We start from the raw sequence: 23,035 nt of genomic DNA, 5'->3' as shown, positions 1-23,035 counted from the left end.
ATTTTTTATTTTTCTAACCTGTACTACTTCAGAGTATCTTTAAAAAAGATTATTACCAATTTGACTCTAAAATGAACGGAAACCTATTTCTTTGCATTTTTCGATTTTCGAACAAAATCCGGGGTCAAAATGACCATTTTTCCAAAATATGCTCCAAATTCAAAATTTCTTTTTTCTGGTTAAAGACCATTCAAAAACTAATAAAAAAGCTTTATGACAAAATTTTCCACGATTTATACGAGTGCCATAATATAAAGGGAAAAATTAGGTTCCATAAGAGCCTATGTACAGGGATAAGACAACCGGGCTTTTACGTCGATTTTTTAAATTTTTCAGTTTTATTTCGAAAGGCAATTGTAATAAAATATAAAAAGAATTAACTGGAGGAGAATAAGGAATAATAGAAACTATCAACGAATTGAATCGAAGCTATACAAGTCGAGATATTAGTAAAAATGTGAAAAAAAATAAAAGAAAACTCGTTTTTTCCCACGGTACCATTTTTTTTCTTAAAATTATAATCGACAAATTATAATGTAAGCCCTAAGTTGGCAATTTCCAGTAAAAAAAACCCAAGAAAAAAAAATTTTTTTTTTGCTCCAAAATCGAAAGGGGTATAGCCATGAAAAATTGTGAAAAAATGGTTTTTATTTTTTTCTAAATAAACTATAACTCTGACAACTTTTTGTCTTAAACAAAAGTTCTAGGGAATGTTACGAGGTATTCGAATGTTAAAACTAATTGATTATAGCTATCACAGATTCGGAGAAAATTGTAAATAACTATAAATCATAAATATCGAATTATCAAGAGCCCTATGGAAAAATTTCAATTTTTTATTTTTCTATCTTGTACTACTTCAGGATACCTTTCAAAAAGGTTATTATCGATTTGACTCTAAAATGAACAGAAAACCTATTTATTTGCATTTATCGATTTTCGAACAAAATCGGGCCCAAAATGAAAATTTTTTCAAAACATGCTCCAAATTTAAAATTTCTTTTTTCTGGCGAAAGACCACTCAAAAAGTAATAAAAAAGCTTTATGACAACATTTTTAAAAATCTATAATAATGCCACAATATTACGAGAGAACATAAGTTCCCTTTAAAGCCTATGTATTCGAACCGATGATTTCTTAATTTTTTTTTTAAAGGCAAATTTAAGAAATAATTTAACAAAATAAGATAAAAGGAATAGAATCATACAAAATATTATCTACAAATATATACATATCATTTAATAGCCAATTTCAATCAAATAGGAAATTTTGATAGTCACGTGACCCTAGAACTCAATATTTTAAAATTTTGTAAAAAATCAACAATTGCATCCTAAATAAACCCCAAATTCCAAATTTGAACCCAATCGGATCAATAGCAAAAAAGTTATGGAAGTCACGTGACTTTAAAATTCAATCTGTCAAATTTCTGTCAAAATGTATTACTGGCATCCTAAATAAAGCTCAAATACTAAATTTCAACCCAATCGGATCAATAGCAAAAGAATTATGAAAGTCACGTGACTTTAAAATATAATTTGTCAATTATCTGTTAAAATTTATTAATTGTATCCTAAATAAAGCATAAATACCAAATTTGAACCCAATCGGACTCATAGCAAAAAAGTTACAATAGTCACGTGACCCGGAAGTCAAATGTCAAATATCTGTCAAAAATTAATAATTGCATTTTAAATAAAGCCCAAATACCAAATTTGAACCCAATCAGACCAATAGCAAAAAAGTTACAATAGTCACGTGACCTGGAAGTCAAATGTCAAATATCTGTGAAAAATTAATAATTGCATCCTAAATAAACCCCAAATACCAAATTTCAATCAAATCGGACAAATAGGAAGAAAGTTTTGATAATCACGTGACCTTAAAACATAGTCATGTCAAATATCTGTAAAAATTTATTAATCTTATCCGAAATAGGTACTAGGTACCAAATTTCAACCAAATCGCACCAATACCAAAAAAGTTATGATACTCGACTAACCTTAAAAATCAATAATTTCAAAAAAATTTTATTTATATCCCAAAAGCAATGTTTAAGAATTATTAACATATATTAATAATAAACTAAATAGTAAAAACTCACCTAATATCGAAATTTTTATTTTAAATTAAATAGATCATTACGACTGACCCGTGTATATATTCGAATAATTTTAATAAAATAATCGGGCAAATTTCATTTCGTCTCACCCCGGTATAAAGACACTGACATTTCAAAAAAACGGCATTTTTCGAAGACGTCAAAATGTTTGTCGAATTTTCCTGGCCGCAATACACAATTTCCCCAATTGATATGCACAGATTCGGAAAGCCCATTCATTTTCTGATTCGGTGCTTCCTTTCCCTGATCGTTTCCGGTTCATTTTCATTCATAATTTTACAAAAAACCCAACCAAGTCCCGGCCACCTGTCACGAGCAAAAAATTTGTATCCACCATGCGTCAAAGTATTGTTCCCACCAGCCATTTCATCAGAGTTTAGGTTGACACCTCCAATTACCTGCAAAAACGCAAAAAAATGGACTTTTTTCATAAAATCGCATTTTTCGGGTACTTGTACTATCGCTGGAACCCTGAAATTTTAGTATGTGTTGTAAAACAAAATTTCGGATCTTTTAGATGATGTCTGATATTTTCACCATGTACAGGGACGTGGCAAATGAATTAAACGCGAAAATTCGAATTGCTCAGAACCTATTAATGTTGGAAGATTGTAATTTTACATAAATATTGGGGTTATTAAAGTATTTAATGCCTGAGAATATAAATGGTCCAGATGCTACTACGAAAAAGTTATTAAATAAAATGTGATTTTCGGGTCGGACCTTCATGGGTAAAGTTCATTATTGCTCGCCCTGTATGGCTTACGAAAATTTCGGTTATATGGCATATGAAAGGTAAAAGATGAAGTTATTTTTTGAAAAAAAAAATTTTCCCAAAATAAGTATCGTTTGGCAGAAAATTCCAAAAAACTGAAAATGCCAGAACTCGTAAAATAAATTTTTTACAAAAAAAAGCTCCAAGTATGTCAAATCTCTTATAAAATAAAGTCTTTTCGCCGAAACACTTTTTTTATAAAAATTTTTTTTTAGCCTCTGGAGAAGTTTGAATTTTTTTTTTAGTCACTTTTGTTCGCTTATAACAACTCACCCTGTACACCGATCGGGCCCAAAAAGTATACAGACATGAATTACCATAAAGTCTTTTATGCCTAAAAATTTCAATTTTTTTGACAGCGTTAAAATTGAGATCTCGTGCAAAAATGAATTTCGAGCCGTTTTTTTACGAATTTTTGACTTTGAGACAGTACCGCTCCGTTTGATGGTACCCGAAAAAAAATTCGTTTACGGATCCATCATTCCCAATGTATTGAGAGACCCTATGCCAAATTTCATCGTTTCGCTAGCCATACAGCCAAAGATATGAATTTTTATTTCCAAAAAAACACGATTTTTCGGACCCGAGGTCGCGTGCATAATATAGTCGCAGACGCTCCTATATAACAAGTATAGTCGCTTCGCTCCTATACTTTTGGTCCGTGGGGACCAGTTTGGAACCTCTAAGTCCTGTCAGTGATGGGCCTTAGAGGATTTCTTAAAACAAAACAAAAATTATCAGGTGTACCAACGTTTATATGCCAAGGAAAGAGATGACCAGTGGTTGGGGTATCATGCTTCAAAGAACCATAATTTGTTATATAGTCGCGTTGTGTGTCGATATACTGTCTTATATTTCAAATATCTGTCAAAATATATTAATTGTATTCTAAATTAAGCCTGAGTACCAAATTCCAACAGAATCGGACCAATAGCAAAAAAGTTACGGTAGTCACGTGACCTAGGCTGAAACTTAAATGTCAGTTATCTGTCATAATTTATTGTATCCTAAATAAACCATAAATACCAAATTCAGAGAGAAGTTCCCATAAGGGTCTATTTATTGAAATAGAACAAACGGGATTTTACGTCGATTTGTTTTAATTTTTCTTTTTATTTTAAAATGTAATAGTAATAAAATATCAAAAGAATTGACAGGAGAAGAATAAGAAATAAAAAAAACCATAAATAAATTGAATCGAAGCTATAGAAGCCGAGATATAAGTAAAAAAATGGGGAAGAACAAAAGAAAACTGGTTTTTTCCCACGGTATCATTTTTTTTCTTAAAATAATTTATGACAAATTTTAGTTTTAGCCCTAAACTTGTAATTTTCACAAAAAAAACCCAAGAAAAAAAAATTTTTTTTTGGTCGAAAATCGAAAGGGGTATACCCACGAAAAATTTCAAAAAAATGGTTTTTATTTTTTTATAAATAAAATATAACTCTGACAACTTTTTGTCTTATACAAAAGTTTTCGGGAATATTACGAGGTATCCGTGCGTTAAAACGAATCGGTTCTAGCTATTATACAATCGGAGAAAATTGGAAAAAACTATTAAACATAAATATCGAATTATCAAGAGCCCTATTGAAAAATTTCAATTTTTTATTTTTCTATCCTGTACTACTTCAGAGTATCTTTAAAAAAGATTATTACCAATTTGACTCTAAAATGAACGGAAAACCTATTTCTTTGCATTTTTCGATTTTCGAACAAAATCCGGGGTCAAAATAACCATTTTTTCAAAATATGCTCCGAATTCAAAATTTCTTTTTTCTAGTTAAAAACCATTCAAAAACTAGTAAAAAAGCTTAATGCCAAAATTTTCCATGATTTATACGAGTGCCACAATATAAAGAGAAATATTAGGTCCCATAAGAGTCTATGTATTTACGTCGATTTTTAAAATTTTTCAGTTTTATTCCGAACGGCAATTGTAATAAAATATAAAAAGAATTAACAGGAGGAGAATAAAGAATAAAAGAAACCATCAACGAATTGAATCGAAGCTATAGAAGTCGAGATATTAGTAAAAATGTAAAAAAAAATAAAAGAAAACTCGTTTTTTCCCACGGTAGAATTTTTTTTTTTAAAAATGATAACTGACAACTTATAATGTAAGCCCTAAGTTGGCAATTTCCAGTAAAAAAAACCCAAGAAAAAAAATTTTTTTTTTGCTCCAAAATCGACAGGGTATAGTCATGAAAAATTGCGAAAAAATGGTTTTTATTTTTTTCTAAATAAACTATAACTCTGACAACTTTTTCTCTTAAATAAAAGTTCTCGGGAATATTACGAGGAATTCGACTGTTAAAACGAATTGATTATAGCTATCACAGAATCGGAGAAAATTGTAAAAAATTAATAATCATAAATATCGAATTATCAAGAGCCCTATGGAAAAATTTTAACTTTTTATTTTTCTATCTTGTACTACTTCAGGATACCTTTCAAAAAGGTTATTATCGATTTGACTCTAAAATGAACAGAAAACCTATTTATTTGCATTTATCGATTTTCGAACAAAATCGGGCCCAAAATGAAAATTTTTTCAAAACATGCTCCAAATTCAAAATTTTTTTTTTCTGGCTAAAGACCACTCAAAAAGTAATAAAAAAGCTTTATGACAAAATTTTTCAAAATCTATAATAATGCCACAATATTACGAGAGAACATAAGATCCCTTTAAAGCCTATGTATTCGAACCGATGATTTCTTAATTTTTTTTTTAAAGGCAAATTTAAGAAATAATTTAACAAAATAAGATAAAAGGAATAGGGTAATACAAAATATTATCTACAAATATATACATATCATCTAATAGCCAATTTCAATCAAATAGGAAATTTTGATAGTCACGTGACCCTAGAACTCAATATTTTAAAATTTTGTAAAAAATCAACAATTGCATCTTAAATAAACCCCAAATTCCAAATTTGAACCCAATCGGATCAATAGCAAAAGAATTATGAAAGTCACGTGACTTTAAAATATAATTTGTCAATTATCTGTTAAAATTTATTAATTGTGTCCTAAATAAAGCCCAAATACCAAATTTGAACCCAATCAGACCAATAGCAAAAAAGTTACAATAGTCACGTGACCTGGAAGTCAAATGTCAAATATCTGTGAAAAATTAATAATTGCATCCTAAATATAGCCCAAATACCAAATTTCAATCAAATCGGATAAATAGGAAGAAAGTTAAGGTAGTCACGTGACCCTAAAACATAGTCATGTCAAATATCTGTAAAAATTTATTAATCATATCCGAAATAGGTACTAGGTACCAAATTTCAACCAAATCGCACCAATACCAAAAAAGTTATGATACTCGACTAACCTTAAAAATCAATAATTTCAAAAAAATTTTATTTATATCCCAAAAGCAATGTCTAAGAATTGTTAACATCTATTAATAACAAACTAAATAGTAAAAACTCACCTAATATCGAAATTTTTATTTTAAATTAAATAGATCATTACGACTGACCCGTGTATATATTCGAATAATTTTAATAAAATAATCGGGCAAATTTCATTTCGTCTCACCCCGGTATAAAACCACTGACTTTTCAAAAAAACGGCATTTTTCGAAGACGTCAAAATGTTTGCCGAATTTTCCTGGCCGCAATACACAATTTCCCCAATTGATATGCACAGATTCGGAAAGCCCATTCATTTTCTGATTCGGTGCTTCCTTTCCCTGATCGTTTCCGGTTCATTTTCATTCATAATTTTACAAAAAACCCAACCAAGTCCCGGCCACCTGTCACGAGCAAAAAATTTGTATCCACCATGCGTCAAAGTATTGTTCCCACCAGCCATTTCATCAGAGTTTAGGTTGACACCTCCAATTACCTGCAAAAACGCAAAAAAATGGACTTTTTTCATAAAATCGCATTTTTCGGGTACTTGTACTATCGCTGGAACCCTGAAATTTTAGTATGTGTTGTAAAACAAAATTTTGGATCCTTTAGATGTTGTTTGATCTTTTCACCATGTACAGGGACGTGGCAAATGAATTAAACGCGAAAATTCGAATTGCTCAGAACCTATTAATGTTGGAAGATTGTAATTTTACACAAATAATGGGGTTATTAAAGTATTTAATCCCTGAGAACATAAATGGTCCAGGTGCCACCACTAAAAAGTTATTAAATAAAATGTGATTTTCGGGTCGGACCTCCATGGGTAAAGTTCATTATTGCTCGCCCTGTATGGCTTACGAAAATTTCGGTTATATGGCATATGGAAGATAAAAGATGAAGTTATTTTTTGAAAAAAAAATTTTTCTCAAAATAAGTATCGTTTGGCGGAAAATTCCAAAAAACTGAAAATGCCAGAACTCGTAAAATAAATTTTTTACAAAAAAAAGCTCCAAGTATGTTAAATCTCTTATAAAATGAAGTCTTTTCGCCGAAACACTTTTTTTATAAAAATTTTTTTTTAGCCTCTGGAGAAGTTTGAATTTTTTTTTTAGTCACTTTTGTTCGCTTATAACAACTCACCCTGTATACCGATCTGGCCCAAAAAGTATACAGTTCTTAAGCCCCCACCGACCCTTATGTCCTAAAAATTTAAAGTCTTTTAAAGGCTTTTTATTTGAGTTCTCGCGTCTGAAAGGAATTTGACCCATTTTTTTACGAATTTTTGACTTTGAGACAGTACCGCTCCGTTTGGTGGTACCGGAAAAAAAAATCGTTTACGGATCCATCATTCTCAATGTATTGAGAGACCCTATGCCAAATTTCATCGTTTCGCTAGCCATACAGCCAAAGATATGAATTTTTATTTCCAAAAAAACACGATTTTTCGGGCCCGGGCTCGCGTGCATAATATAGTCGCAGACGCTCCTATATAACAAGTATAGTCGCTTCGCTCCTATACTTTTGGTCCGTGGGGACCAGTTTGGAACCTTTAGGTCTTGTTTGTGAATGGCTATAAAGGAATTCTTAAAAAAAAAACCAAAATTGTCAGGTGTACCAACGTTTATATGCCAAGGAAAGAGATGACCAGTGGTTGGGGTATCATGCTTCAAAGAACCATAATTTGTTATATAGTCGCGTTGTGTTAGTATACTATCTTATATTTCAAATATCTGTCGAAGTATATTAATTGTATTCTAAATAAAGCCTGAATACCAAATTCGAGCAGAATCGGACCAATAGCTAAAAAGTTACGGTAGTCATGTGACCTAGGCTGACTCAAATGTCAGTTATCTGTCATAATTTATTCCTTGTATCCTAAAGAAACCATAAATACCAAATTCAGAGAGAAGTTCCCATAAGGGTCTATTTATTGAAATAGAACAAACAGGGATTTTACGTCGATTTGTTTTAATTTTCCTTTTTGTTTTGAAATATAATAGTAATAAAATATCAAAAGAATTGACAGGAGGAGAATAAGAAATAAAAGAAACCATCAACGAATCGAATCGAAGCTATAGAAGTCGAGATATTAGTAAAAATGTGAAAAAAAATAAAAGAAAACTCGTTTTTTTTCCACGGTACCATTTTTTTTCTTAAAATGATAATTGACAAATTATAATGCAAGCCCTAAGTTGGCAATTTCCAGTAAAAAAAACCCAAGAAAAAAAATTTTTTTTTTTGCTCCAAAATCGAAAGGGGTATAGCCATGAAAAATTGTGAAAAAATGGTTTTTATTTTTTTCTAACTAAACTATAACTCTAACAACTTTTTGCCTTAAACAAAAGTTCTAGGGAATATTACGAGGTATTCGAATTTAAAAACTAATTGATTATAGCTATCACAGATTCGGAGAAAATTGTAAAAAACTATAATTCATAAATATCGAATTATCAAGAGCCCTATGAAAAAATTTCATTTTTTTATTTTTCTATCAGGTACTACTTCAGGATACCTTTCAAAAAGGTTATTATCGATTTGACTCTAAAATGAACAGAAAACCTATTTATTTGCATTTATCGATTTTCGAACAAAACCGGGCCCAAAATTAAAATTTTTTCAAAACATGCTCCAAATTCCAAATTTCTTTTTTCTGGCTAAAGACCATTCAAAAAGGAATGAAAAAGCTTAATGACAAAAATTTTCAAAATCTATAATAATGCTACAATATTATGAAAGAAGATAAGTTCCCTTTAAAGCATATCCAACCGATGATTTTTTAATTTGTTTTTCAAAGGCAAATCTAAGAAACAATTAAGTTAAAAGCAATAGGGTACTACAAAATATTATCTATAAATATATACATATAATCTAATAGGAAATTTCAATCAAATCGGACGAATACGAAAGAAATTTTGATAGTCACGTGACTTAAAAACGCAATATTTTAAAAATTTGTAAAAATTCAATAATGGCATCCTAATAAAACTCTAAATACCAAATTTCAACCCAATCGGATCAATAGCAAAAGAATTATCAAAGTCACGTGACTTTAAAATATAATTTGACAATTATCTGTTAAAATTTATTAATTGTGTCCTAAATAAAGCATAAATACCAAATTTGAACCCAATCGGACTCATAGCAAAAAAGTTACAATAGTCACGTGACCTGGAAGTCAAATGTCAAATATCTGTGAAAAATTAATAATTGCATCCTAAATAAACCCCAAATACCAAATTTCAATCAAATCGGACAAATAGGAAGAAAGTTAAGGTAGTCACGTGACCTTAAAACATAGTCATGTCAAATATCTGTAAAAATTTATTAATCTTATCCGAAATAGGTACTAGGTACCAAATTTCAACCAAATCGCACCAATACCAAAAAAGTTATGATACTCGACTAACCTTAAAAATCAATAATTTCAAAAATTTTTTATTTATATCCCAAAAGCAATGTTTAAGAATTATTAACATATATTAATAATAAACTAAATAGTAAAAACTCACCTAATATCTAAATTTTTATTTTAAATTAAATAGATCATTACGACTGACCCGTGTATATATTCGAATAATTTTAATAAAATAATCGGGCAAATTTCATTTCGTCTCACCCCGGTATAAAACCACTGACATTTCAAAAAAACGGCATTTTTCGAAGACGTCAAAATGTTTGCCGAATTTTCCTGGACGCAATACACAATTTCCCCTATTGATATGCACAGATTCGGAAAGCCCATTCATTTTCTGATTCGGTGCTTCCTTTCCCTGATCGTTTCCGGTTCATTTTCATTCATAATTTTACAAAAAACCCAACCAAGTCCCGGCCACCTGTCACGAGCAAAAAATTTGTATCCACCATGCGTCAAAGTATTGTTCCCACCAGCCATTTCATCAGAGTTTAGGTTGACACCTCCAATTACCTGCAAAAACGCAAAAAAATGGACTTTTTTCATAAAATCGCATTTTTCGGGTACTTGTACTATCGCTGGAACCCTGAAATTTTAGTATGTGTTGTAAAACAAAATTTCGGATCCTTTAGATGTTGTCTGATCTTTTCACCATGTACAGGGACGCCGCAAATGAATTAAACGCGAAAATTCGAATTGCTCAGAACCTATTAAAGTTGGAAGATTGTAATTTTACACAAATACTGGGGTTATTAAAGTATTTAATGCCTGAGAATATAAATGGTCCAGGTGCCACTGCGAAAAAGTTATTAAATAAAATGTGATTTTCGGGTCGGACCTTCATGGGTAAAGTTCATTATTGCTCGCCCTGTATGGTTCCCAAAAATTTCGGTTATATGGCATATGAAAGGTAAAGGATAAAGTTATTTTTTGAAAAAAAAATTTTTCCCATAATAAGTATCGTTTGGCGGGAAATCCCAAAAAACTGAAAATGCTAGAACTCGTAAAATAAATTTTTTACAAAAAAAAGCTCCAAGTATGTTAAATCTCTTATAAAATGAAGTCTTTTCGCCGAAACACTTTTTTTATAAAAATTTTTTTTTAGCCTCTGGAGAAGTTTGAATTTTTTTTTTAGTCACTTTTGTTCGCTTATAACAACTCACCCTGTATACCGATCTGGCCCAAAAAGTATACAGTTCTTAAGCCCCCACCGACCCTTATGTCCTAAAAATTTAAAGTTTTTTAAAGGCTTTTTATTTGAGTTCTCGCGTCTGAAAGGAATTTGACCCGTTTTTTTACGAATTTTTGACTTTGAGACAGTACCGCTCCGTTTGGTGGTACCGGAAAAAAAAATCGTTTACGGATCCATCATTCTCAATGTATTGAGAGACCCTATGCCAAATTTCATCGTTTCGCTAACCATACAGCCAAAGATATGAATTTTTATTTCCAAAAAAACACGATTTTTCGGGCCCGGGCTCGCGTGCATAATATAGTCGCAGACGCTCCTATATAACAAGTATAGTCGCTTCGCTCCTATACTTTTGGTCCGTGGGGACCAGTTTGGAACCTTTAGGTCTTGTCTGTGAAGGGCTATAAAGGAATTCTTAAAAAAAAAACAAAAATTATCAGCTGTACCAACGTTTATATGCCAAGGAAAGAGATGACCAGTGGTTGGGGTATCATGCTTCAAAGAACCATAATTTGTTATATAGTCGCGTTGTGTGTCAATATACTGTCTTATATTTCAAATATCTGTTAAAATATATTAATTGTATCCTAAATAAAGCCTGAATACCAAATTACAACAGAATCGGACCAATAGCAAAAAAGTTACGGTAGTCACGTGACCTGGGCTGAAACTCAAATGTCAGTTATCTGTCATAATTTATTAGCAAATTCAGAGAGAAGTTCCCATAAGGGTCTATTTATTGAAATAGAACAAACAGGAGTTTACGTTGATTTGTTTTAATTTTTCTTTTTATTTTAAAATGTAATAGTTATAAAATATCAAAAGAATTGACAGGAGGAGAATTAGAAATAAAAGAAACCATCAACGAATTGAATCGAAGCTATAGAAGCCGAGATATAAGTAAAAATGTGGGAAAAACAAAAGAAAACTGGTTTTTTCTCACGGTATAATTTTTTTTTCTTAAAATGATAACTGACAAATTATAATGTAAGCCCTAAGTTGGCAATTTCCAGTAAAAAAACCCCAAAAAAAAAAATTTTTTTTTTGCTCCAAAATCAAAAGGGGTATAGCCATGAAAAATTGCGAAAAAATGGTTTTTATTTTTTTATAAATAAACTATAACTCTGACAACTTTTTGTCCTAAACAAAAGTTCTAGGGAATATTACGAGGTATTTAAATGTTAAAACTAATTGATTATAGCTATCACAGATTCGGAGAAAATTGTAAAAAACTATTAATCATAAATATCGAATTATCAAGAGCCCTATGGAAAAATTTCAACTTTTTATTTTTCTATCTTGTACTACTTCAGGATACCTTTCAAAAAGGTTATTATCGATTTGACTCTAAAATGAACAGAAAACCTATTTCTTTGCATTTTTCGATTTTCGAACAAAATCCGGCCCAAAATGAAAATTTTTTCAAAACATGCTCCAAATTCAAAATTTCTTTTTTCTGGCTAAAGACCATTCAAAAAGTAATGAAAAAGCTTAATGACAAAATTTTTCAAAATCTATAATAATGCTACAATATTATGAAAGAAGATAAGTTTCCTTTAAAGCCTATGTATTCGAACAGATGATTTTTTAATTTTTTTTTTGAATAGCAAATTTAAGAAATAATTTAACTAATTAAGATAAAAGGAATAGGGTAATACAAAATATTATCTACAAATATATACATATCATCTAATAGCAAATTTTAATCAAATAGGAAATTTTGATAGTCACGTGACCCTAGAACTTAATATTTTAAAATTTTGTAAGAAATCAATAATTGCATCCTAAATAAACCCCAAATTCCAAATTTGAACCCAATCGGATTAATAGCAAAAAAGTTATGGAAGTCACGTGACTTTAAAATTCAATATGTCAAATTTCTGTCATAATTTATTACTTGCATCCTAAATAAAGCCCAAATACTAAATTTCAACCCAATCGGATCAATAGCAAAAGAATTATGAAAGTCACGTGACTTTAAAATATAATTTGTCAATTATCTGTCAAAATTTATGGATTGTGTCCTAAATAAAGCATAAATACCAAATTTAAACCCAATCGGACTCATAGCAAAAAAGTTACAATAGTCACGTGACCCGGAAGTCAAATGTCAAATATCTGTCAAAAATTAATAATTGCATCCTAAATAAAGCCCAAATACCAAATTTGAACCCAATCGGACTCATAGCAAAAAAGTTACAATAGTCACGTGACCCGGAAGTCAAATGTCAAATATCTGTGAAAAATTAATAATTGCATCCTAAATAAACCCCACATACAAAATTTCAATCAAATCGGACAAATAGGAAGAAAGTTAAGGTAGTCACGTGACCTTAAAACATAGTCATGTCAAATATCTGTAAAAATTTCTTAATCTTATCCGAAATAGGTACTAGGTACCAAATTTCAACCAAATCGCACCAATACCAAAAAAGTTATGATACTCGACTAACCTTAAAAATCAATAATTTCAAAAAATTTTTATTTATATCCCAAAAGCAATGTTTAAGAATTGTTAACATTTATTAATAATAAACTAAATAGTAAAAACTCACCTAATATCTAAATTCTTATTTTGAATTAAGTAGATCATTACGACTGACCCGTGTATATATTCGAATGATTTTAATAAAATAATCGGGCACATTTTAATTCGTCTCACCCCGGTATAAAGACACTGACATTTCAAAAAAACGGCATTTTTCGAAGACGTCAAAATGTTTGCCGAATTTTCCTGGCCGCAATACACAATTTCCCCAATTGATATGCACAGATTCGGAAAGCCCATTCATTTTCTGATTCGGTGCTTCCTTTCCCTGATCGTTTCCGGTTCATTTTCATTCATAATTTTACAAAAAACCCAACCAAGTCCCGGCCACCTGTCACGAGCAAAAAATTTGTATCCACCATGCGTCAAAGTATTGTTCCCACCAGCCATTTCATCAGAGTTTAGGTTGACACCTCCAATTACCTGCAAAAACGCAAAAAAATGGACTTTTTTCATAAAATCGCATTTTTCGGGTACTTGTACTATCGCTGGAACCCTGAAATTTTAGTATGTGTTGTAAAACAAAATTTCGGATCCTTTAGATGTTGTTTGATCTTTTCACCATGTACAGGGACGCCGCAAATGAATTAAACGCGAAAATTCGAATTGCTCAGAACCTATTAAAGTTGGAAGATTGTAATTTTACACAAATACTGGGGTTATTAAAGTATTTAATCCCTGAGAATATAAATGGTCCAGGTGCCACCACTAAAAAGTTATTAAATAAAATGTGATTTTTAGGTCGGACCTTCATGGGTAAAGTTCATTATTGCTCGCCCTGTATGGCTTACGAAAATTTCGGTTATATGGCATATGAAAGGTAAAGGATGAAGTTATTTTTTGAAAAAAAAAATTTTCCCAAAATAAGTATCGTTTGGCAGAAAATTCCAAAAAACTGAAAATGCCAGAACTCGTAAAATAAATTTTTTACAAAAAAAAGCTCCAAGTATGTTAAATCTCTTATAAAACGAAGTCTTTTCGCCGAAACACTTTTTTTATAAAAATTTTTTTTTAGCCTCTGGAGAAGTTTGAATTTTTTTTTTAGTCACTTTTGTTCGCTTATAACAACTCACCCTGTATACCGATCTGGCCCAAAAAGTATACAGTTCTTAAGCCCCCACCGACCCTCATGTCCTAAAAATTTAAAGTCTTTTAAAGGCTTTTTATTTGAGTTCTCGCGTCTGAAAGGAATTTGACCCATTTTTTTACGAATTTTTGACTTTGAGACAGTACCGCTCCGTTTAGTGGTACCGGAAAAAAAATTCGTTTACGGATCCATCATTCCCAATGTATTGAGAGGCCCTATGCCAAATTTCATCGTTTCGCTAGCCACACAGCCAAAGATATAAATTTTTATTTCCAAAAAAACACGATTTTTCGGGCCCGGGCTCGCGTGCATAATATAGTCGCAGACGCTCCTATATAACAAGTATAGTCGCTTCGCTCCTATACTTTTGGTCCGTGGGGACCAGTTTGGAACCTTTAGGTCTTGTCTGTGAAAAGCCATAAGGTAATTATAAAAAAAATCAAAAACTATCAGGTGTACTTAGGTGAGTGGGGGAGGCTAACGTTTACCTGCCAAGGAAAGAAAGGACCAGTTGTTGGGGTATTATGCTTCAAAGAACCATAATTTGTTATATAGTCGCGTTGTGTGTCAATATACTGTCTTATATTTCAAATATCTGTGAAAGTATATTAATTGTATTCTAAATAAACCATAAATACCAAATTCAAAGAGAAGTTCCCATAAGGGTCTATTTCTTGAAATAGAACAAACAGGGATTTTACGTCGATTTGTTTTAATTTTTCTTTTTATTTTGAAATGTAATAGTAATAAAATATCAAAAGAATTGAGAGGAGGAGAATAAGAAATAAAAGAAACCATCAATGAATTGAATCGAAGCTATAGAAGCCAAGATATTAGTAAAAATGTGGGAAAAAACAAAAGAAAGCTGGTTTTTTCCCACGGTATCATTTTTTTTTCTTAAAATAATTATTGACAAATTATAATGTAAGCCCTAAGTTGGCAATTTCAAGTAAAAAAACCCAAGAAAAAAAAAATTTTTTTTTGCTCCAAAATCGAAAGGGGTACGGCCATAAAAAATTTGAAAAAAACGGTATTTATTTTTTTTAAAATAAACTATAAGACTAACAACATTTTGTCTTTTAAAAAAGTTATGAGAAATATTACGAGGTATCCGTACGTTAAAACGAATCGGTTCTAGCTATCATAAAATCGGAGAAAATAAAGAAAAACCATGAAACAAAAATATCGAATTATCAAGGGTCCTATGGAAAAATTTAAATTTTTTATTTATCTATCCTATACTACTTTTAAGTACCTTTCAAAAAGGTTATTATCGATTTGACTCTAAAATAAACGGAAAACCTATTTCTTTGCATTTTTCGATTTTGAAGCAAAATCCGGGCTCAAAATAAGCATTTTTTCAAAATATGCTCCAAATTGAAAATTTCTTTTTTCTGGTTAAAAACCATTCAAAAACTAATGAAAAAGCTTTATGATAAAATTTTCCACGATTTATACGAGTGCCATAATATAAAGGAAAAAATAAGGTCCCATAAGAGCCTATGTATAGGGATAACACAACCGGGTTTTTACGTCGATTTTTTTAATTTTTCAGTTTTATTTCGAAAGGCAATTGTAATAAAATATAAAAAGAACTAACAGGAGAAGAATAAGGAATAATAGAAACCATCAACGAATTGAATCGAAGCTATAGAAGTCGAGATATTAGTAAAAATGTGAAAAAAAATAATAGAAAACTCGTTTTATCCCACGGTACCATTTTTTTTTTCTTAAAATTATAATCGACAAATCATAATGTAAACCCTATGATGGCAGTTTCAAGTAAAAAAAACCCAAGAAAAAAAAAAATTTTTTTGCTCCAAAATCGAAAGGGGTATAGCCATGAAAAATTGTGAAAAAATGGTTTTTATTTTTTTCTAAATAAACTATAACTCTGACAACTTTTTGTCTTAAACAAAAGTTCTAGGGAATGTTACGAGGTATTCGAATGTTAAAACTAATTGATTATAGCTATCACAGATTTGGAGAAAATTGTAAAAAACTATTAATCATAAATATCGAATTATCAAGAGCCCTATGGAAAAATTTCAACTTTTTATTTTTCTATCTTGTATTACTTCAGGATACCTTTCAAAAAGGTTATTATCGATTTGACTCTAAAATGAACAGAAAACCTATTTATTTGCATTTATCGATTTTCAAACAAAATCCGGCCCAAAATGAAAATTTTTCAAAACATGCTCCAAATTCAAAATTTCTTTTTTCTGGCTAAAGACCATTCAAAAAGTAATGAAAAAGCTTTATGACAAAATTTTTCAAAATCTATAATAATGCCACAATATTACGAGAGAAGATAAGTTCCCTTTAAAGCCTATGTATTCAAACCGATGATTATTTTATTTTTTTTTGAAAGGCAAATTTAAAAAATAATTTAATTAATTAAGATAAAAGGAATAGGGTAATACAAAATACTATCTATAAATATATACATATCATCTAATAGCAAATTTCAATCGAATAGGAAATGTTGATAGTCACGTGACCCTGGAACTTAATATTTTAAAATTTTGTAAGAAATCAACAATTGCATCCTAATTAAACCCCAAATTCCAAATTTGAACCCAATCAGACCCATAGCAAAAAAGTTATGGAAGTCACGTGACTTTAAAATTCAATATGTCAAATTTCTGGCAAAATTTATTACTTGCATCCTAAATAAAGCCCAAATACTAAATTTCAACCCAATCGGATCAATAGCAAAAGAATTATGAGAGTCACGTGACTTTAAAATATAATTTGTCAATTATCTGTCAAAATTTGTTAATTGTGTCCTAAATAAAGCATAAATACCAAATTTGAACCCAATCGGACTCATAGCAAAAAAGTTACAATAGTCACGTGACCCGGAAGTCAAATGTCAAATATCTGTCAAAAATTAATAATTGCATCCTAAATAAAGCCCAAATACCAAATTTGAACCCAATCGGACTCATAGCAAAAAAGTTACAATAGTCACGTGACCCGGAAGTGAAATGTCAAATATCTGTCAAAAATTAATAATTGCATCCTAAATAAACCCCAAATACCAAATTTCAATCAAATCGGACAAATAGGAAGAAAGTTAAGGTAGTCACGTGACCTTAAAACATAGTCATGTCAAATATCTGTAAAAATTTCTTAATCTTATCCGAAATAGGTACTAGGTACCAAATTTCAACCAAATCGCACCAATACCAAAAAAGTTATGATACTCGACTAACCTTAAAAATCAATAATTTCAAAAAATTTTTATTTATATCCCAAAAGCAATGTTTAAGAATTGTTAACATTTATTAATAATAAACTAAGTAGTAAAAACTCACCTAATATCTAAATTTTTATTTTAAATTAAATAGATCATTACGACTGACCCGTGTATATATTCGAATAATTTTAATAAAATAATCGGGCAAATTTCATTTCGTCTCACCCCGGTATAAAACCACTGACATTTCAAAAAAACGGCATTTTTCGAAGACGTCAAAATGTTTGCCGAATTTTCCTGGCCGCAATACACAATTTCCCCAATTGATATGCACAGATTCGGAAAGCCCATTCATTTTCTGATTCGGTGCTTCCTTTCCCTGATCGTTTCCGGTTCATTTTCATTCATAATTTTACAAAAAACCCAACCAAGTCCCGGCCACCTGTCACGAGCAAAAAATTTGTAACCACAATGCGTCAAAGTATTGTTCCCACTAGCCATTTCATCAGAGTTTAGGTTGACACCTCCAATTACCTGCAAAAACGCAAAAAAATGGACTTTTTTCATAAAATCGCATTTTTCGGGTACTTGTACTATCGCTGGAACCTTGAAATTTTAGTATGTATTGTAAAACAAAATTTCGGATCCGTTAGATGTTGTTTGATCTTTTCACCATGTACAGGGACGTGACAAATGAATTAAACGCGAAAATTCAAATTGCTCAGAACCTATTAAAGTTGGAAGATTGTAATTTTACACAAATAATGGGGTTATTAAAGTATTTAATCCCTGAGAATATAAATGGTCCAGGTGCTACCACTGAAAAGTTATTAAATAAAAAGTGATTTTCAGGTCGGACCTTCATGGGTAAAGTTCATTATTGCTCACCCTGTATGGTTCCCAAAAATTTCGGTTATATGGCATATAAAAGGTAAAAGATGAAGTTATTTTTTGAAAAAAAAAATTTTCCCAAAATAAGTATCGTTTGGCGGAAAATCCCAAAAAACTGAAAATGCCAGAACTCGTAAAATAAATTTTTTACAAAAAAAAGCTCCAAGTATGTTTAATCTCTTATAAAATGAAGTCTTTTCGCCGAAACACTTTTTTTATAAAAATTTTTTTTTAGCCTCTGGAAAAGTTTGAATTTTTTTTTTAGTCACTTTTGTTCGCTTATAACAACTCACCCTGTATACCGATCTGGCCCAAAAAGTATACAGCTCTTAAGCCCCCACCGACCCTTATGTCCTAAAAATTTAAAGTTTTTTAAAGGCTTTTTATTTGAGTTCTCGCGTCTGAAAGGAATTTGACCCATTTTTTTACGAATTTTTGACTTTGAGACAGTACCGCTCCGTTTGGTGGTACCGGAAAAAAAAATCGTTTACGGATCCATCATTCTCAATGTATTGAGAGGCCCTATGCCAAATTTCATCGTTTCGCTAACCATACAGCCAAAGATATGAATTTTTATTTCCAAAAAAACACGATTTTTCGGGCCCGGGCTCGCGTGCATAATATAGTCGCAGACGCTCCTATATAACAAGTATAGTCGCTTCGCTCCTATACTTTTGGTCCGTGGGGACCAGTTTGGAACCTTAAGGTCTTGTCTGTGAATGGCTATAAAGAAATTCTTAAAAAAAAAAACAAAAATTATCAAGTGTACTTAGGTCTAGTCAGCCGGGAGGCCAACGTTTATATGCCAAGGAAAGAGAGGACCAGTTGTTGGGGTATCATGCTTCAAAGAACCATAATTTGTTATATAGTCGCGTTGTATGTCAATATAATGTGTTATATGTCAAATATCTGTCAACGTTTATTATTTGCATCCTAAATTAACTCTTAATACCAAATTTCAACCCAATCGGATCAATATCAAAAGAGTTACGGTGTCACATGACCTAGACCTCAAAAGTCAAAAATCTATAAAAATTTATTAATTGCATCCTAAAACAACCCCAAATACCAAATTTCAACCCAATCGGATCAATAGCAAAAAAGTTACGGTGTCACGTGACCTGGACGTCAAAAATCTGTCAAAATTTATTAATTGCATCCTAAATCAACCCCAAAATGCCAAATTTCAACCCAATCGGATCAATAGCAAAAAAGTTACGGTGTCACGTGACCTGGACCTCAAAAGTCAAAAATCTGTCCAAATTTATTAATTGCATCCTAAATAAACCCCAAATACCAAATTTCATCCCAATCGGATCAATAGCAAAAAGGTTGTTAATTACATAAAAAAGTTTCATTCGAATCCTTTGAACATGCCAAGTGCCTGCTATGTTCCCGGATGTAAATCTAATTACAAAAGTAGTTTAAAAGCAGAGGAGGCAAGTCGTTCTGTTTTTGGCTTCCCCAAAGATGAACCAATTAAAGTTAAATGGCTAAAAGCCATACGTAGAGATAATTGGGCTCCTACTCAATATTCTGTGGTTTGTGCTAAGCATTTTGACCGGAATTATATTATCCGTGAAGATGATTAACTTTTACTTGATGGCACACTCACTAAGATTAGAGTTAAAGCAAGATTAGTTTGCTCAGCAGTGCCTCAAAATTTTCCAAATTTACCTGCATATTTAACACAAAAAGTGGCATTTCCTAGAGAAAATCCAGAAGAAAGAAATAGTGAACAACAAAAAAGTAATGAACTTGCCAATGAAGCCTTTGGGCAACTTGATTTCATAACAAATTTTCAAGATCTTATGAGTAATTATTCCCAAAAAATTCTAATAACTGACTTGTGAAATGTAAAAATTTTTAGAGATACAAAACTATATTTCTATACTTTAAACTTGAACGATGCTTGTATAAATATCATTGATCAAATATCAATAGATAGCGACCTACATGTTAAAGTCTTTTTAAAAAACAATGAGTTGTCCCAAAATGACCTAAAACGGATTTTACTTTTCGAATTGAAATTAAGTAGATGGTCTCTAAAAACTTTACTTATTTTAGTCTCAAATAACTTTACTTATTTTAAAGTGAAAACGTTATTGCCCATCAACTATAGTAATGTCTTTTATGTTATATATTATATCCACTTGCGCATATGAATTGCTTCGTTTAGTTTATTTTAATCTACCCACCAAGAGGTACCTACAGAATCTTTCTTTTAGCTTTGAAGTGTCACCAAATTCTGACTTAAATAAAACTAACGACACTACTACTTATTTAAACATTGGATCCACTTCTTTAGCACCGACTGAGAAAGTTGTTAATTTATTAATTGATTAAATTTATATAACTCAAAGACTAGACTATAGGGGAAAAAGTATAATAATGCATTTATATAATTATTAACGGCGTCTATACATATTTGAAACAATAAATCAACCACATAAATAAAATATTCTCATATGTAAAATAAGCGTAAACGGAATCGAATCTCCCACGTGGTGCGACGTTGGCACTGTTATTACGCAGCTTGAGTATTGGCGTGTGAAACAGGCATTATTTGATTGAATAACAGGGAGCACGGACTATATATTGTGGTTGCTGTCAACCGACATATACTGCGTTCTCGACTTGGTTGTTCATTTTAATTTTTCAGTTTTATATAAATAAATATGTATACTCAGCTTGTATTGTGGAAATATATATGAAAAAAAGATTGACTTTGCTAAATAAGACAGATAAAAATCTCATAATTTCATTCAAGTTTACATATATCTTGCCTGTGTGAACTTTTGTGTACCTAGAATGATTACACAGTATGATTTGTTTTCATCCTGGTCAACAATTCAAGGGCTGTGGGACCCATTAGTTGTAAACCAGGAGGAATTGCATGTTTTAACTGCTGATTAGGATACCACACAACCAGGAATAAATAAGCTAATTGAAGTATGTTAGGATTCCGCAGAGTTCATGAAATGTGTTTGATGGGGCTCAGACCATGTACTTAAGGACATCCATCAAGAAATCATTGAGATTCTACCATATTGATGAAATTGGGAAACCAGGAAGAACTGCCTGTCTTTACTGTTGATTAGACTACACAACCAGAAATAAATAAGTTACATGAAGTATGTTAGGATTCCCCAGAGATCATGAAATGTGTTTGATGGAGTAGATGCAATCATATGAGGAAGGAAATAAAAATTAGAAGTAAACAGGAATATAACAACTGAACTGTGACACAAACTGTAGACAATCAACTTTTTTGTTGTGGAACGGAGCAATATTTCAATGAAGTTTCACTTAATACTGGATTTTTTCACCAGAAGTTGGACGCATTTACAATTTATATACTTAATGTTATTTGAATGAAATATACATATGTAATTATATATACTTTATTTGTTTCGAATCTTGAATAGGCAAAAAGGCACGAGAATTTTTCAACTGGACCTAAAAACCCTATTGTTGGGTAGAAAATAAAACTTATTTCATGTTTATATTCCATAACCTGTTTATTGTTTTATCAACTTTTGTCATACAGTTATTTACTTTTAATAATTAAAGAGAAAAATGATCTATAATAAAGGTTGAGTTTTATTCAAGATTCCATTCCTGAAGGCATAAACCAAATTTGCTTTATATTACTTTGCAGTCATTAGCATACAGTTATTATCCATTTTATACATATCTTTAATTTTCATCAAAATGTCTATAATAAATAGTTTACATTTCAAAACATACAATTAAAATGTACACTTTTTAGGCAAACAATTATTACTCTCATATAAAGCAGATACTATTGGGACAGTTTTCTAAGAGCTACTGTTTATAAGTGGCGAGCAGTTTAAATTTGTACATACAGTTATTCAAAAATATTTCATAGACAGTATTTATACCTGAATATTCTTACATACTTAACTTAAGAACTGGTTTATTCTTTTGCTTAATTATAATACATCTTGTTAAATCAAAGTTTTTAATTTATTTAGAAAGTCTTTTAAGATATGTACTTAGGTCATTAAAAAGTTACAATGTCTTGCAGAACAGCAAACATATCTGGTTGTCAAATTGGTATGCTAGCTGAAAAAGAGGACAACAAAAATCCGAGGACTAACCCTTGAAGCATACTTACAATGATCTTTTAGTTTCTCATAATGCTCTCGGTCAAATAAATATGTTAAATCATTTATAATATTTTTGTTACATTAGCTATTTTACAATTTTATTTTCCTGTAGAAAAAGAACATGAATACTTACCCAATTCTCTTAAATATTCCTAGTTTATGTGTTTCGATGAGATCACTCATCATTATCAGACTCTGACCCCACAAAGCTGTAATGTTTACTTGAAAACCCAGTAAGTTTATAGGTGTTTCTGCCCTTCTAACCCAACCCGCTATATTATTTCAATCTTTAAGGT

The 23,035-nt window shown here is 30.8% G+C and overlaps 2 long non-coding RNA genes across 3 annotated transcripts in view; both read right to left on the bottom strand.

The window, feature by feature from the left end:
* LOC126749596 (uncharacterized) overlaps nucleotides 1-23,035 on the bottom strand; it is a 106,931-nt gene that overhangs the window by 3,832 nt on the left and 80,064 nt on the right. The window lies entirely within an intron of this gene.
* LOC126749598 (uncharacterized) lies at nucleotides 9,258-17,952 on the bottom strand. Of its 2 annotated transcripts, none has more exons than XR_007665166.1 (3): nucleotides 17,834-17,952; nucleotides 12,972-13,430; nucleotides 9,258-9,439 (listed from the first exon to the last, which is right to left on the bottom strand). It is a non-coding gene; the product is annotated as an uncharacterized LOC126749598 (long non-coding RNA). The 2 variants fall into 2 exon arrangements; XR_007665167.1 differs by having other exon boundaries at nucleotides 9,258-9,557; nucleotides 13,208-13,430.

This window comes from Anthonomus grandis, unplaced genomic scaffold (assembly GCF_022605725.1).
Source record: "Anthonomus grandis grandis unplaced genomic scaffold, icAntGran1.3 ctg00000342.1, whole genome shotgun sequence".
NCBI classification, from domain to species: domain Eukaryota; kingdom Metazoa; phylum Arthropoda; class Insecta; order Coleoptera; family Curculionidae; genus Anthonomus; species Anthonomus grandis.
The sequence above is the reverse complement of the archived record's forward strand: the minus strand, read 5'-3'. Positions and strand labels throughout refer to the sequence as shown.